General features: G+C 45.0%; 1 pseudogene; it reads left to right on the top strand.

Annotated features, from left to right (window-relative positions):
• Positions 1-13,718: 13,718 nt before the first annotated feature.
• LOC147463064 (phytochrome 2 pseudogene) lies at positions 13,719-15,122 on the top strand (annotated as a pseudogene).
• Positions 15,123-15,564: the final 442 nt, after the last annotated feature.

Raw genomic sequence — 15,564 nt, 5'->3', positions numbered from 1 at the left:
ATGCAACAAGAGGGGACCTTCTCTAGATGCAATTACTTTACTTTTTTATTTTTTGAACCGTACAATCATTGACATCAATGGATGAGAGAAAATCGCTTTTAGATGGGACCAAATGCAAGAGCCTGACGCACCCTGTCAGGACACGGGTCCTGTACCCTAAGAACTAGGCTAGGCACAAGGACTACGGCCACGGGCCGGGCTAGGCAGTGTGGACAGGGGATCCGTCTAGGGCAAGGAGCCCCTCCTATAAAGGGAGGTATTGAGGAGGATCAATCAGAGCCTAGTTGCCTAGTTCCTTATACTGGTATCAGAGCAAGGTGGAGAAGAGGAAGGAGGGTGGAGCCATGGTGGGGAAGAAGGCATGGTTTTATTCTCAAGGCATGTACTCTCTCTCTCTCTCCCTCTCTCCCGGAATCTCTCTCTCTCACGAGCTATGGAGGGGACGTGGTTGCATGGCCTTGCATGGCAAGGTATGGTCATGGTTGCAAGTTCTCTTCCTCTCTCGGTCTCTTTGTCTCTCCCGGCCGCCGCAGGAAACGGCCCCTGCAGAGCCGAGCAAGACCTTCGTGGAAGCTCGCGGGAAGGGCCGCTTGCGGGAGGGGGAGAGGATGATCGATGTGCACCGTTTCGGGCGAGCCTGGCACCAAAAGGGTGCGCGTCGACAAGATAAATGTTAAGTATGGAGCCTGATTTACCCTTGTAATTTTCTGTGGTAAAAGCGCACATTTGTAAGGCCCCCATTATGAGGAGAAGCCATCGTGCGTGAAGGAAAATCACTCACCGGAAACCAAAATTTTCACGGCCAAGAATCAGGGGCAACTTTAGGGGCCTCGGGGGCGGAATCCCCCGAGACTTTTTTTTCCCTCGTCGGAATATTCCTTTTTGCCGGAATAGTATGGCCGGACGGCGGCTGAAAAGTGGTCGAAAAATAACCGTCGGTTGGCCGGTGGCCGGTAGTTAATGGCCGGTGGCCGAATTCAAAAGCGGACTTGTCTTCTCAAGGGCGGCCACACATGGGCGGATTGGAGGGTCCGATTTGGACTTATTCGCACAAGGGCAGCTACACATGGCTGCCTCTCATAAGAGAGGGCAGCCCTTTTGGCCTATAAAAGGAGGCCATTTCTACACACGTTTCATAGTGTGAAGTTGATGCAACAAGGTGAGTGTGAGGTGGTGAGAGTGAAGCAAGGCGGGAGCTCCATTAAGGGTATAATCCCTTTGTAAACTACTTCTTGTTTTGAAGTACTAAAGCCATTGAGTGGATGCTTTCCCGTGGACGTAGCCCACATTGGGTGAACCACGTATATCGTGTGTACTCTCTCTCTCTCTCTCTACTCTATAATCTCGTGTGTGTGAAATTTGTCTCTCTCCATTAAGTAATCTACTCAATTATCTATTTAGCTACGTCTTATTTCCTAACAATAAACAAGGTTCGTCACAGCACGGAGCCCTGTAGGGGCATGTTTGGAGCAGCGCGAGCGCCTTTCGATGACAGCCCTGCGTTTTCTGCCATCGCTGCAGCAACAGAAGTTTTTTTTGTTCTTTTTTTCCTTTACATACCAATGGGCGCCTCTACTTGGGCACCCTCCCCACACAAGAGGTTGATCCCACAGTCGGACTGCATACAAACGAGCCGGACAGTCCAGAGCTCTCTTGGTTATAGTTAGAGGGCGTCTGGGAGGCCTCGCCGGCTCGGGGAGCGGGGCCGGGAGGTGGGCCTGTTTGCATTGAGGGATGAACTCACATGCAAAGATGTTGCATGCGAAGATGGAACGTCAAGGATATTGCCATGCATAGATGCATGCATGGGGCAATGGCAGTATCCAAAGGTGGCACATGCCTAGTTAGGCTTGGGTCAACTCATATGCACACGCTCTGACATGCTTGCTTGCTGGAGGACACCCGAAGTTGAGGGACTGGAACCAAGGTAGCTTTTTAACGTTATGTTTTCTTCTTTCCCGATATGGTATGCTTGATATGGTATGCTTACAGTGGAACATTTGGTCGAGTCATAGTAGATGGCTGTGTGTGTCAAATTACTTCGGAATACACTGCATGTGTGTCACGGCTTCTACCCTACATGTACGACATGGACATGGCTCTCGAGAAGGGGGCATAACCATGTGTGCTTGATAGGGTATGGCTTTGGTAGCATGATGCAGGGATGTACTTTGTAGTTGCATATACTCTAGTCTACTCGATCAATGCATGTGTCATATCGGTAGAGCATGTTGTTGACTTGCTTAAGGCAAGTTGTAACCCTTATGCCTGGGAAGCGCTAGGGTAAGCCTAAGAGGTACCCTTAAGCCTAACCGGTGATAGGGCCATCCTCGAGGTAACCCCTATGTCTCGGAGGCAGAAAAAGTGTGCCTAGCAGGCACCATGTTTGCCTAAGCGGCAGTAAGCATGTCTAGGACATCATGAAGGTGTGCAGGGCATACATACATGTCTCAAAGGCAGTTATCAAGCAACGCTTGAGGTATGCAAGGCATCCAAGCATGCGTCACATGCATGGCATGGTAATGGCATGTACGATGCAAGGACACTAGATTGTGCTACCTACTTGTGCAGGGCATGAGTAAGGTTAGACACATAAGGCTTGTCCAATGTGAGACTAGGCTCGGTGCTATGTCTCTTACTCCTTACGTTGGATGAGACTAGGCTAGGCGCTATGTCTCTTACTCCTTATGTTGGAGAGTTGGTTCATGTGTGAAGCTTGGGAATGTGGCGACTTCGCGCGTTTGGCATATGCTATGAGCATACAAACTTGCGAAGACATAGGCAATGTGTTTGTAGGTTAATTCATATTGCAGGTTATTTCATTATGTACCAGGCGGGTGTATAGGATATACGACGGCGTCTGTGCATGTTACCATATACATGTGGTAGTGATGTGTGTGAACACACTAGGACCGCCGGGGCATTTTTTCCCTCTTTAGGAGGTTTTTTCCCCCGTGCATTGTATATACGCCCATCACTCTAGGGCTATCTATCTTTCCATTGCACACTAAGTAACACACTCTCTATTGTGTGCCTTGAGCTTCCTTCGTCTTCTCCAAGCTGTGTGTGTTTCTCTGCAACCCTAATTCCAACAATTGGTATCAGAGCAGGTCACGCCCTCCCGGGCTTAGTCGCCAGTTGCTCCAGCACACGCCTGCTCACTTTCTCCGATTTCAGTGAATTTTGATTTGGGCTCATTTCGGCCTCCGTTTCCACTACAGGCAGTACTGCACAGGCTATTTCGTCATTTTGTGCAGAATTTCTGTCAGTGCCGTTTTCTGCATAACAGGTGCCTTATAGTCTTCTACGGTTTGTGCTATATAGCACAGGTTGTTCCCGCTCTGTTTCTCCTATTTTCGGGCAGTTTTCACATCGGGTGCAACATTTACCATGGCTGACGACAACAACACAGATGTGTTCAAGATGTTTGCTATTGAGGACAGGTTGGATGGGGACAACTACCCTATGTGGGCTTATATGATGCAACATGTTCTTGTGTCAAAGGGTGTCTGGAACATTGTGCAGGGCATTGATGTACGTCCTGGTTCTGAGGATGTAGGCGATATTGAGGATGTTGCAGGTCTTGCTGCAAGGATTGTAGCTGTTAGAGTTGTTTTTCCTACGGCAGAACAAGCTCATTGGGATGTTAAGGATGCGCAAGCTCATGCATTGATTGCGTTGTCTGTGAAGCGCACCATTGTTCCTCAAATCCGTTCAGCAAAATCTGCAAAACAGGCTTGGGATATTTTAGCAGGTCTTTATGCAAGCCGCAATGAGGCTAAAATTGCTTTGCTGCGTAAAGATCTGGAGTCGAAGATTATGCATGAGGAAGATGATATGGACACTTTCCTTGCTACTGTCAAGGATATCAATGAACAGCTTATTTCTACAGGTGAAGTCATTTCAGACAGTTTCCTTGTGCAGACTGTTCTTGATGCCTTACCAGATTCCTACCAGACTTTTGCTAGTACTTGGAGACTTATGACCCAAGGAAATCCCGAAGTTGTCAAGTTTGATGCATTATGCACATTGCTGTTGCAAGAGTCACTTTCTAGAAAAAACAGGACTAGGCAGCGTGCGGTTGAACAGGCTTTTATTGCTTCTCAAAGAAAGGGTGGTAACAGTAATGCAGCCACTTCTTATGGTTCTATTGCGAGTCGCAAAAATTATGTTCCTAATGCTTCTGCTGGCAGCACTTCATCTGGCAATTCTGGTGATAAGGGCAAAAAGAAGATGCATTTCCATTATTGTAAAGCCAATGATCACTTGATCAAGTCGTGTCCTAAGTTGAAGGCCAAAGAAGCTAAGAAGAAAGAGGGTGGTTCCACTGCAAATGCTGGTTCCACTACAAATGCAGCCATTGTTGAGTCTTCTGTGAAAGGAGACTGTAATACTGATGTTGATGCAGAATGGGCTTTTACCGCATAGTGCACTTACAATCCTGTTGTCCATGATGCATGCTTGTCAGTTGTTGCAGATTCACATGTGTGGTATTTCGACAGTGGTGCTACAAAGCACATTACCTCACATTGTGAATTGTTTACCTCTCTCGAGTCTGTCCCTCATGGGAATTCAGTCACTTGTGCCAACAACGCCTCTTATCCAGTTCAGGGAGTTGGAAAGATTGTGCTCACTGCTGCTAATGGCAGTTCCTTCACACTTGTTGATGCACTTTATGTACCTGGGATCAAGAAGAATCTCTTGTCTGTATCCGCACTTGCTAGACTTGGACTTGTAGTCAAATTTGTGGATGACAGATATACAGTTCATGATCTCAGTTTTGGTGATGAAATTGTTGCATCTGGCCTTTTGTGCTGTGGGCTGTATAAGCTCACTTTGTATGACAAGTGTGGAAAAAATTTTGCAAATGCTGTTGCAGATTCAAGGGCTATTTCAGATGCAAAACTTTGGCATGCACGTTTTGGTCATCTGAATTTTGCCAGTTTGTTGCATTTGCAGAAATCTAATATGGTTGCTTCTTTGCCGCCTCTTGAAGCACCTGTCAAACATGTTTGTGAAGGCTGTATTTTGGGTAAGATGCAGCGTTCTAAGTTTCCAAAGGATGGTTCCAGTTCGGGCCACATGCAGGTTGCAGCTTGTGCATAGTGATGTTTGTGGGCCCATGCAAACTTCGTCCTTGGGCAATTACCTGTACTTCGTGACTTTCATTGATGATTACTCTAGGCATGCATGGGTATTTCCGCTTAAAGCGAAGTCCGAAGTTTTTATGTGCTTCAAACAATTTCTGGCTATGGCTGAAAATGTCTCGAAATGTACTATGGGCACCCTCCGTTCCGATCGAGGGGGGGAGTATATGTCTCGTGAATTTAATGCATTTCTGGCTAGTCGTGGGATAAAACACCAATGTACAGTGCCTTATACACCTCAGCAAAATGGTGTTGCTGAGAGGAAAAACAGGTCACTGACGAAAATGGCACGATGTATGGTCAAAAGTCAAGCTTTATCGCATTCTTTTTGGCTTGAGGCCATCATGTGTGCCACTTATGTACTTAACAGGTGTCCTACGAAAGCTTTGCAGTCTATTACTCCATATGAATCATGGCATGATAGAAAACCTTCTATTGAGCACATGCGTGTTTTTGGCTGTTTGGCATATGCTTTGGTGCCACAAGTGCAGCGCAGAAAATTGGATGATAAGGCTGTCAAATGTATTTTTGTTGGTTATAGTGTTGAAAGCAAAGGTTACAGGTTGTATCATCCGCAAACAAAGCGTATTCTGGTATCTCGGGATGTACTGTTTGTGGAAGATTCTGTTCAGCCCTTGCTGTCATGTACTAGAGACAGTAATGTAAGCTCACAGGACATTTATGACACTTTGTTGCCTCTTTTCAGTGGTGGAAATACGAATGTAAGTTCCAATGAGGCAAATGTACAGCCTATGGGGGTTTCTGAAAATGTTTTAGATCAGCCTATTACTGATGCAGATGTACATGATGTACTTGATGAGGAAAGGGCTAAAAATGAGCAGGCTAGAGGTATGCCAAAATGGTTGGTGCACACTTTGTGTGACAATAAATTGGATGCACCTTTGTCTAGTCGTACTCGTTCAGGCTCTTGCCATGCATCTTATGCATCAGATTGTTATGCTTTGGCTGTGTCTAGCTTACATGATGTTGAGGAGCCCCTGACTTTTGATGAAGCACAAAATTCGGAAAATTGGATGGCTGCCATGCAATCAGAATATGATGCACTTATAGAAAATGACACATGGACTTTATGTGATTTGCCTCTTGGCAAAAAGGCCATTGGTACGAAGTGGGTTTACAAGTTGAAACGCAAGCCGGATGGTGAGATTGATCGCCATAAGGCTCGACTTGTTGCAAAGGGTTATGCACAGCAAAAAGGCATAGATTATGAAGAGACTTTTGCTCCCACTTGTCGTATGACTACTGTGCGTTTTCTATGTGCATTGGCAGCTCATTTTGGTTGGGATGTACATCAATCAGACATTGTTACTGCTTTCTTGAATGGTGACATATTTGAGGAAGTTTATGTAACGCAGCCTCGCGGTTTTGTCATGAAAGGACAAGAGGACAAAGTGTGCAAATGTAACAAGGCTTTGTATGGGTTGAAGCAATCTCCTCGTGCTTGGTATGAGAAAGCTGACACTCATTTGGTCAAACAAGGCTTTCGTAACAGTCCAACAGAAAGCACATTGTATGTAAAGCGTGAGGGTGATGTACTTCTCATTGTGGTTCTTTATGTTGATGATTTGCTGATCACTGGACCAAATGAAAGACATATTGCTGAATTTAAGGCTGATTTGAATGCGACTTTCAAGATGAAATATTTGGGGTTGTTGCATCATTCTTTGGGTATACAGTTTAAGCAGTGTGATGGTGGTATTGCCTTGTGTCAGAAAAGTTACATAGAGACATTGCTATGTAAGTTTGGACTTGAGGATTGCAAACCTATTGCCACTCCCATGGAAACAGGTTTGACGTTGAGTCTACATGATGCTGGTGATCCTGCTGATGTCACTCTTTACCAAACTGCTGTTGGCTGCCTCATTTATGTATGCAACACGAGGCCGGATATCCAGTTTGCAGTCTCACAGGTCAGCAGATTTATGCATAGCCCAGGGTCTAAGCATTGGCAGGCTGTCAAGAGGATTTTCCGCTACCTTAGTGGCACTTTACATCTTGGCTTGTTTTATCCCAAGGGGGGATCATTGCCGCCATACTTACATGCTTTTTCGGACTCAGATTGGGCTGGTTGTTTTGACACGCGAGTGTCCACAAGTGGTTTTTGTTTCATACTTGGCAGTTCATGTATATCATGGTTGAGCAAGAAGCAACCTACTGTGGCCACTTCGAGTTGTGAGGTTGAGTACAGGGCAGTCTTCACAGCTACGATTGAGTGTGTATGGCTCAGACGCCTTATGGCTGATTTGGGTGTTGGACAGGACACTGCCAACACTATCTACACTGACAGTCAGAGCGCATTGGTAGTTGCGAGGAACCCAGTTTTTCATGCTCGCACAAAGCACATTGAGGTGCATTACCACTATGTTAGGGAGAGGCTCTCAGCAGGAGAGATCAGCTTGGCTTATCTGCCAACACAGGACAACCTTGCAGATCTTTTCCCAAAGGCATTGTCTCGTGAGAAGCTTGAAGCTTTCCGCAAAGCTTTGGGCTTACTCCCCTTTGTGGACTGATCCTGTCCTCAAGGCATGGCACTTCCCTTTACTCATGTGCCAGCTCTCGTTCACCGCACCACTCCAGGGGGGATTTGTTACCATATACATGTGGTAGTGATGTGTGTGAACACACTAGGACCGCCGGGGCATTTTTTCCCTCTTTAGGAGGTTTTTTCCCCCGTGCATTGTATATACGCCCATCACTCTAGGGCTATCTATATTTCCATTGCACACTAAGTAACACACTCTCTATTGTGTGCCTTGAGCTTCCTTCATCTTCTCCAAGCTGTGTGTGTTTCTCTGCAACCCTAATTCCAACAGTGCAGATACGGCTATAAGCCCTTTTGGAATGAGTTTTTCCTTCCAAATTTCATGACAACTGGTTGCAGCAACAACGACTAGGTTAGCCAAGTTTAAGTTTTTTTTGTTCTTTCTTGTTTTCACTTTACTTGGTAATTACTGTCATTGTGCAAAGCAAAGTGCTTTGGCAGTTTTATAGGAAGCCCGGCTTCACGGAACTGGCAAAATAGGGGGACTCAGCTCATAGAATCCCTACTAGTCTAAACTGTACAAGGTACTTACGGTTTTGGTTCTCACGGTTGAGGCCATCACTCTACGCAAGGGCTTACCATTCTTTATGCAAGGCATGCTAGTGACGTGACTTCAATTCTGTGGCTTCATGCATTACGCTTCCGCTACCACACTCGCAACTCTGTTAAGGACAGAGTACGGATGGATTGTTGGTTGCTATCAACACTCAACAATACTAAAAAGAACCTCCAATTTCGTATCGATTCACCGGCAAGGTGCCCCTTTTCAAGTCACCCCCATACAGTCACGATAGATGGTCACGATTCAGCTTGTGTTTTCTGTTGCCTCTCTCGATGAGAGCGTCATACAAACAGATTGTGGAATGCTTATAGGATAAGCTGCAATTCAGGCATAAGATGTCTAAGAGCACACATTCTGGGCACACACTCTACAAATTTAAGGAAAGTTCCTTAGCCTACCATGCTCTTCTTTTCTCTATTTTTCTTATTTCTTTCAAGAATAACGAAACTCTTCTAAGAAGCTTTTGATACATATTCTGCTGGTAAGTCTGCATGAGCCAAGGTGCTCTAACTCACAGCTAGCACGTGGCTAAGCTGCGACTCAAATCAGTCTTCATCGGTTCGTCGATTGAACACTATTTTGCATAAGGGCTAGGAGCCACACACACTGGCTAAGAGTCATTGTCAGATCTTGGGTAAGACCCAGCTATTGGTATTCCTTGGGAGATGGTTCTCCAGCTCGAACAGATCTACCCAGGAGAGTACACATTGACGTTAATGAACAAGAAAGAGTCTTGTCATTACGGATGTTTAGGGTGTCATTTTTGCACTACATGTTTTCAGTGCGACACTCAAGTTGAGTTTTTGCTAATCTTAAACTCACACCAGCTGCTCTCTACCACGGAGTATAGACGAAACAATCATTTTTGACAGCATGGCTGTCCATACAAGATCAGTAGTTCACTTGTGCGGGTCTCCTACTCTCTGTAGCACTACAGAGTGTCTATGGACATAGTGTTTTGGGGTAAGACCCGGCAGGTGATTGCTACATAGGCATTAAGGATCACAGTTTGATCTGCATTGAGGATCACAATTGATCTCTCCCAGTTATACTTTCAAGGAAAGAATTTCGCAATCTACCACGCGGTAGCAAACGAGCACACTTTTTCTACTCAATCTGTACACGGTTGACTATGTTGGTTACCATTATCTGCTAGTTGAGCAGTTTCTACAAAGAGTCTTATCAAGGGGTTTGACTACGTAGATTCTAATCCAAGGGCTTGGATTGCAAAGGCAACACCCAGGCTTCCCAGTGCAATGCTGTTTGTTTTTTTAGGTAGGGGATGTGCTCCTCTCCATTTGAATACGGTTAAGTGAACATTACGTTCAAATCTCCAGGTATGCATCTATTCATTTGGTGTTATACCATTTTCAGTATGCTCTGCTTGGTTTTTCAAGACGTATAAATACGCTTGAATGTTACAGAGTCCTGCCAAGGGCATGTCGACACAAGGTATTTTTGGCCAAGTATCCAATCTATCTTTCTGCCTTATACTGTTACGAACCTACTTGTAGGGTTTAATTTGGCACATGTTGTCACATGGGATACAACATGGTCTAGGAACTCAAAGAGTTCGGTTTAGCGAGTGTGGAGCAATGAATGAGGGTCCCTCTCACTCTTGTCGTAAAGTGTTTAGAGCTACCTCCACACACAAGTACATCTTGTACTTGTAGGATGTTCTTTTTCAGACATCCTTAGTTGAGACATATTCAACATGTGGCAAATATGAGTCTCTAGGACTGACATTGGCGCCCCTATTTCAAATATGTGTCACGACAAAGTCCCTAAGTGCTGGTCACATCTGTTTTCTAGACCATTTTTAGCACGATGTATCATGAGCAATTTCGTGGCCAGAAATTGTCGGATACTTAGAATGACTTGTTAAGGTACAAGTATTGCTAAACAACATTAAAGATGGTTGTTTATACATATAGCAAATGAAAAAGTTTCATTGTTTGTATCTAGAAGTGATCACTGTTTCACCTTCTATTATGTTTAAGCAAAGCTTGCAAAAGATTGCAAATGAAAGTATTTAGTTTCTTTTCAGAACTATTTACATTCTTGTTAATGTGTGCTAGGCGTATCACATTTGCCATAAGTATTGGCAAGAATTACCATGGGAATACAGGTTCGGATCTGTTTTTTGCTAAATGCATGCACACTAGGTGTTATGGGCCCTAGTGTTTAGCATAGGCTGATTTGTAACGGCATGCATATTCCTCAAGTTGTTGCTTATGAAGCATTTTGCACTTTATGTGCACTATCTCTATGAGATTACATTTGAGTCTATAAATCACCAATAGAGGTCATGGCTCGGTTTGGGCGTTTGTGGATTTTTTCAAGTTAACCACGATGGTTATTTCAGACATTGTTGATTCTTCACCAATGTTAAACACTACAAACACTACTGTGATTTCCCGTTCACTAGTCATTCGTGACGACTGTCTGTAAACCGTGAGGAAAACACACCTCAGTACTGTCAGTTATCCAAGGGGATTACAAAGATTACAAAGATTACAAAGAGTAAGCTTGTGCTAAAGGATCTGCTAAGAGCATACGTTAACACAACACATTTCTAAATAGATGAGTTTCTCCCTATTCTAGAATTTGCTTAAGTACGATTTTCGACTTTGAACACCTCTTGTGGTGGGGTTGGAGATTGTGTCAATACTTTCATACGTCAAGGACTTACTAGGTGTGCTGACAAAGCATGTTGGCAAGTAACCTTCATTAGGGATGAACATGTAACGGACTGTTCAAGATACTCAGGCAGTAGGAAATCTGGCTCACAATTGCATGGAAAGTTACGCCAAGGTTTCCTTGCATTATTCCAGTACCTTCAGACGATCTGAAAACTGGTTATGCCTTTGGACAACTCTTAGTTGTGGTTACTCCTTTACATTACTCAAGTGAGTTATAAATGGAGTCACCATTTAAACCCAAGTGACTCTTAGTTGTGGTTACTCCTTTACAGCACTCAAATGAGTTATAAATGGAGTTACCATTTAGACCCAAGTGGTTGCAAACGGACAACAATGTTGAAAATCAAGATATTCATCTTGTTTCATTGAACCTCCTCACTGCACCAATTATCGGTCATACAGACAACTGGCTCACTTATGGGACGTCAATAAAGAGAACACCAGTATTCTTAAGAAGATGTTACTACTTGTGTTTTCGAGGACGAAAACTCTTCCTTAAGGGGGAAGTAATGTCATGACACAGGTCCTGTACCCTAAGAACTAGGCTAGGCACAAGGACTACGGCCACGGGCCGTGCTAGGCAGTGTGGACAGGGGATCCGTCTAGGGCAAGGGGCTAGGAGCCCCTCCTATAAAGGGAGGTTGGGAGGAGGATCTATCAGAGCCTAGTTGCCTAGTTCCTTACACACCCCAGGCTTCAGAGTATCAAATACTTGCTCTTCTTGCACGCTCCAAGCTTGGTGTTTTACCCCATCGTTATGACAAAAAAAAGAAGATAGGTTCAGTGCGACAAGAGGGGCTGTCTGAGATCAAAGGCTAGAGTAGGTCATGGGGGTTGGCTGACAGCGTGATGAACACTTTACAGGCACGTGTGTAGGGCTTGTAGTAAGATCTGATCATGGTCATATGAGGAGTATCATGGGGGTGGCTCTTTCGGCCAAGGGAAGAACAAAGACAAGGGGTGCGTGGTTGACGTGCAGATGAGATGATGCATCAAGAACATGCGTAGGAGTCCAAGGGGCGCATCACAAAGTAGGCCAGGAAGTCATCTTTGGGAATGTGTTAATTGCAATCTATGCCCAACTTGGCGGTGGCAACAAAGCTCTGGCAGTGTTCCCGAAGAACATTTTTCTAAAAAATTGGCCTTTTGAAACTTACGGGTTTCTTTCCAAAATTTTGCAAGGTTTTCTAAAGATTATAACTAAACTAGGAAAAATCTTACAGTTTTTTCAAATTGTAAATTTTTATTTTACAAGTAGAAGCCAAAAGCTAGGACGTGCATTGTAACTATTTACAGGTTTTTTGTGAACACTACCAAAATGGGCCCCGTTGCATTGTGCAAGACATTGCAATGGGCAAGAGAATTCACGATGAGGACAGTAAAGTCTCTCTCTCTCTCTCTCTCTCGCGCACAATGCCGCACACCCCACACAACGAATTAGGCTGGGTTCAGACGGGGCGATGGAAGAGAGAGGGGCAGGTGTGAGGGTCCCTGCTGGCGTGCGCACATTGGGCAACAAAAAGGTATTCCATTTCCGGACCCACCCAAAGTCGGGCGACCCCCCCCCTCGGAAGACAAAAACTGCCGCTACCTTTTTCAGCGCAAAAGGCGGGCAGTGCAGCTTGAGCTCAGAACGGAGTCCTCGCAGCCAATGGCGAAACTGCCAGGCTACTGCTGGTGAGATGCTGAGCTTTCGCGCCATTTTAAAGATCCAGTACTACTTCCGCCCTATGTGAACAAGGCGCGCGGAGGCAGCAAAAAGCAATTGCATTTCCGCCAGCCCGTCTGAACCCAGCCTTACTAGCGATATTTGCAAGTTGGGGTCACAGTTGGGTCACCTTGGTGCATCGCATTTTCCCAAAAATCACTGCGCAGGCCTTGCTTGTGTGTTTTGTCATGACGTTCCCATGCCATTGGAGCTGACCTTTTAGCATTTAATGTCATAATCCTCCTATTCTCTGCGTTTTTGCGTCCTGTTTTCTGCACGTACATGTGTGTATAATACTCGTGCGCTTCTTGCTCGTCGCCGACTTTCTGTGCTCGCATCTCTGAGCTGTGTGTCTCTCTGTTGGTTGGTAGGAGCTTCTTGCTAAGTGCACATGGTAGAGCAGAGGACCATGTTGTGGGTCAAGTAGATGGCTAAATTTGTGGCCTCAGCATGTAAATCAAGAAGAAAGAAGAGGCGTTCCTGCGCAATTTTACCCTCCCTCCTCCTAAATGACTACACCTCCTGCTCTACGACATGCCGAGACACCTTTCGACCGTGGGTCTCAAATATCCTCAACCGACCCATGTTAGTGATTGATCATGTTAAGGCTCCCCACCCTGACTTCCTCAAAAAATTGAGCTCAACAGTGTGCGCATTGTTACGGCAGCAAAGTGGTCAGCGCCGATGCACTCTCCATCATGCAAATCTGAATTTCACGCCGCCGTGTTAAATGTGATGTGGGCAGCCCCTCAAATGCACTTAGTGATGTTGAAGAAGATGTTGATGATAGGTGCAGGATAGGAATCAGGATTTCCAATCCTCTATGCAGGCCAGCGTTGTTGAAGCCTAGGGAGATTTGCTCCATTGATCCTTTTGAAAATGCTCCTTTGTGCGATGTTGAAAAATGCACCACAGATGGTAAGAGCTCACGAGCGGACGAGGCCACTCATAGTCATACTTCAATTCAAGTAGCACTCACAGTTTATGAGCACATGTTGTCATCTCTGAAAATGCCACCCAAAATGTTAACAGTACAATGAATGGCCTTCTCATCAACTCGAAATTCGGACAGCATTCTTCCTCAATAGCAAAGTTCTCAGCAGATTGTAGCGTGAAATCGAACAGCTCTCCTCAGCAACTTTCACATGAACACCCTGCAAAACTACTCTCCACAGAACAGGTGCTAGAAAAGAGGGAGTCAGTTGATCATCTTTTCCGGCACTGGCCTAGTGAAAGAGAGCATTTTGTTTTGTCTCAATGCAAGGCACATGATATTTCTATCTTTGTCAGTTGTTCTCATCCTAAAGGGCTACTGGATGACTGGGAAGAGTACACTCATGTTCATTCTTCCATGGGTAGCAACTAGCATTTGTGTGAAGTTGCTATTGGGTGCCCTTTTGCTCGATTTTGTGCAGAACCAAGGGTTGTGCTGCTACTTTTCGCCTCTGCTGTTCATGTCGGCATTTTTGTCTTGGCTTGTCCCAGGCTTTTTTCTTGATTCTACACTATCTTGCATTTGACATTCCACAGGCATCGCATTATCTTTTCGTGCAGAACAGGGTTTTGATGATTTATGATTGCTGGGAACTTCCAGTAAGAGTTATTCAGGACAAAGAGCTAAGGCAGCCTTTGAGTTTAGCGGGATCTACTATACAGGCTCCTCATGGATGTCAAAGTCAGTACATTGCTAACAGGGGATTGACTCAATGATAACGATGAAGATGTGATTAACCAGTCTCAACAACCCAAAGACGAGGAGCCTATGGGGACTTTTTGTTTGCCACCATACTAAACCTAGAGCAGTACCATTAGCAATTAGGTCAGCTTGCGAGTTCTTGATGTAGGTGTCTGGTCTTCAGCTGAACTTGGAGCTAGAGCTTGTAGCTCAGATGAGGGGAAAACACATATTGCGCACTCACACTCGTTTATGTGACATGCTGCTTCAAGGTGCACCTATTGGAATAGTATCTGACACCCAATATAATGGACCTTCTGAAATGTGATGAAGTTGCCTTGTACTATGGTAGGAATTTTTGGTTAGCTGGAACAACTCCCACAGATGCCCAGATCAAGGACCTTGCAGAGTGGCTTCTTGATGTCCATAGACACTCTACAGGTTTGAGAACATGTAGCCTTGCAAATGCTGGATATCCTGGTGCAGCTTCATTGGGTGATGCTGTTTGTGGACTGGCTGCAGCAAAGATTATTACCAAAGATTTTTTATTATGTTCTCTCTCATACCACAAATGAGATCAAGTGGGGTGGGGCAAAACATTTCGCTCGACCGCATGGCAACAGCATGTGGATCGACATCGCTATAGCCAAGAAGAGCAAAAAGAAGACCTTTCCTGTGACACTACAGCGAGGCCCTTTGATCAGCACATTCCACATGACTATATCCCGGATGGTAATCTTATCAAACACTCCTTGTGCGTTCTGAACTGCACCACAGCTGGCATACTTATCTATGAGCTCACAAGAGATGATTGCATCCTTCTCCAGCCTGCAATCTTTCACAAGCTGAGAATGAATTTCCTAGAGCTCCTACACTGCCACAAGCTTTCAAGATGCAAGCAGCTATCATGGCATTTAGGGAAATGCCCCTTTGCTTCATTTGTTCATAAGAGTTAAGAGCTTCCTCACCAAGACCATGTTCAGCGTATCCTACGATCAGCACATTCCAGGAGACTATATCCTGGTGAACAAGCTCATTGGAAGTGTGATGTGCTTTTCCAATCATAGCATATCCTTCCATTAATGCACTCCATGAAACCACATCCCAAACAAGCAACTTATCAAACATATACTAAGATTCTTCCGGCATGCCACATTTGGCATACATAACTAAAACCACAGTACCAAAAACCATCGTACCACATGTG

This window comes from Adiantum capillus-veneris, chromosome 2 (genome assembly GCF_014529385.1).
Source record: "Adiantum capillus-veneris isolate H3 chromosome 2, ASM1452938v2, whole genome shotgun sequence".
In the NCBI taxonomy this organism is placed as follows: domain Eukaryota; kingdom Viridiplantae; phylum Streptophyta; class Polypodiopsida; order Polypodiales; family Pteridaceae; genus Adiantum; species Adiantum capillus-veneris.
Note: the sequence above shows the minus strand (reverse complement) of the source record. Positions and strands in the feature narration are given on the sequence as shown.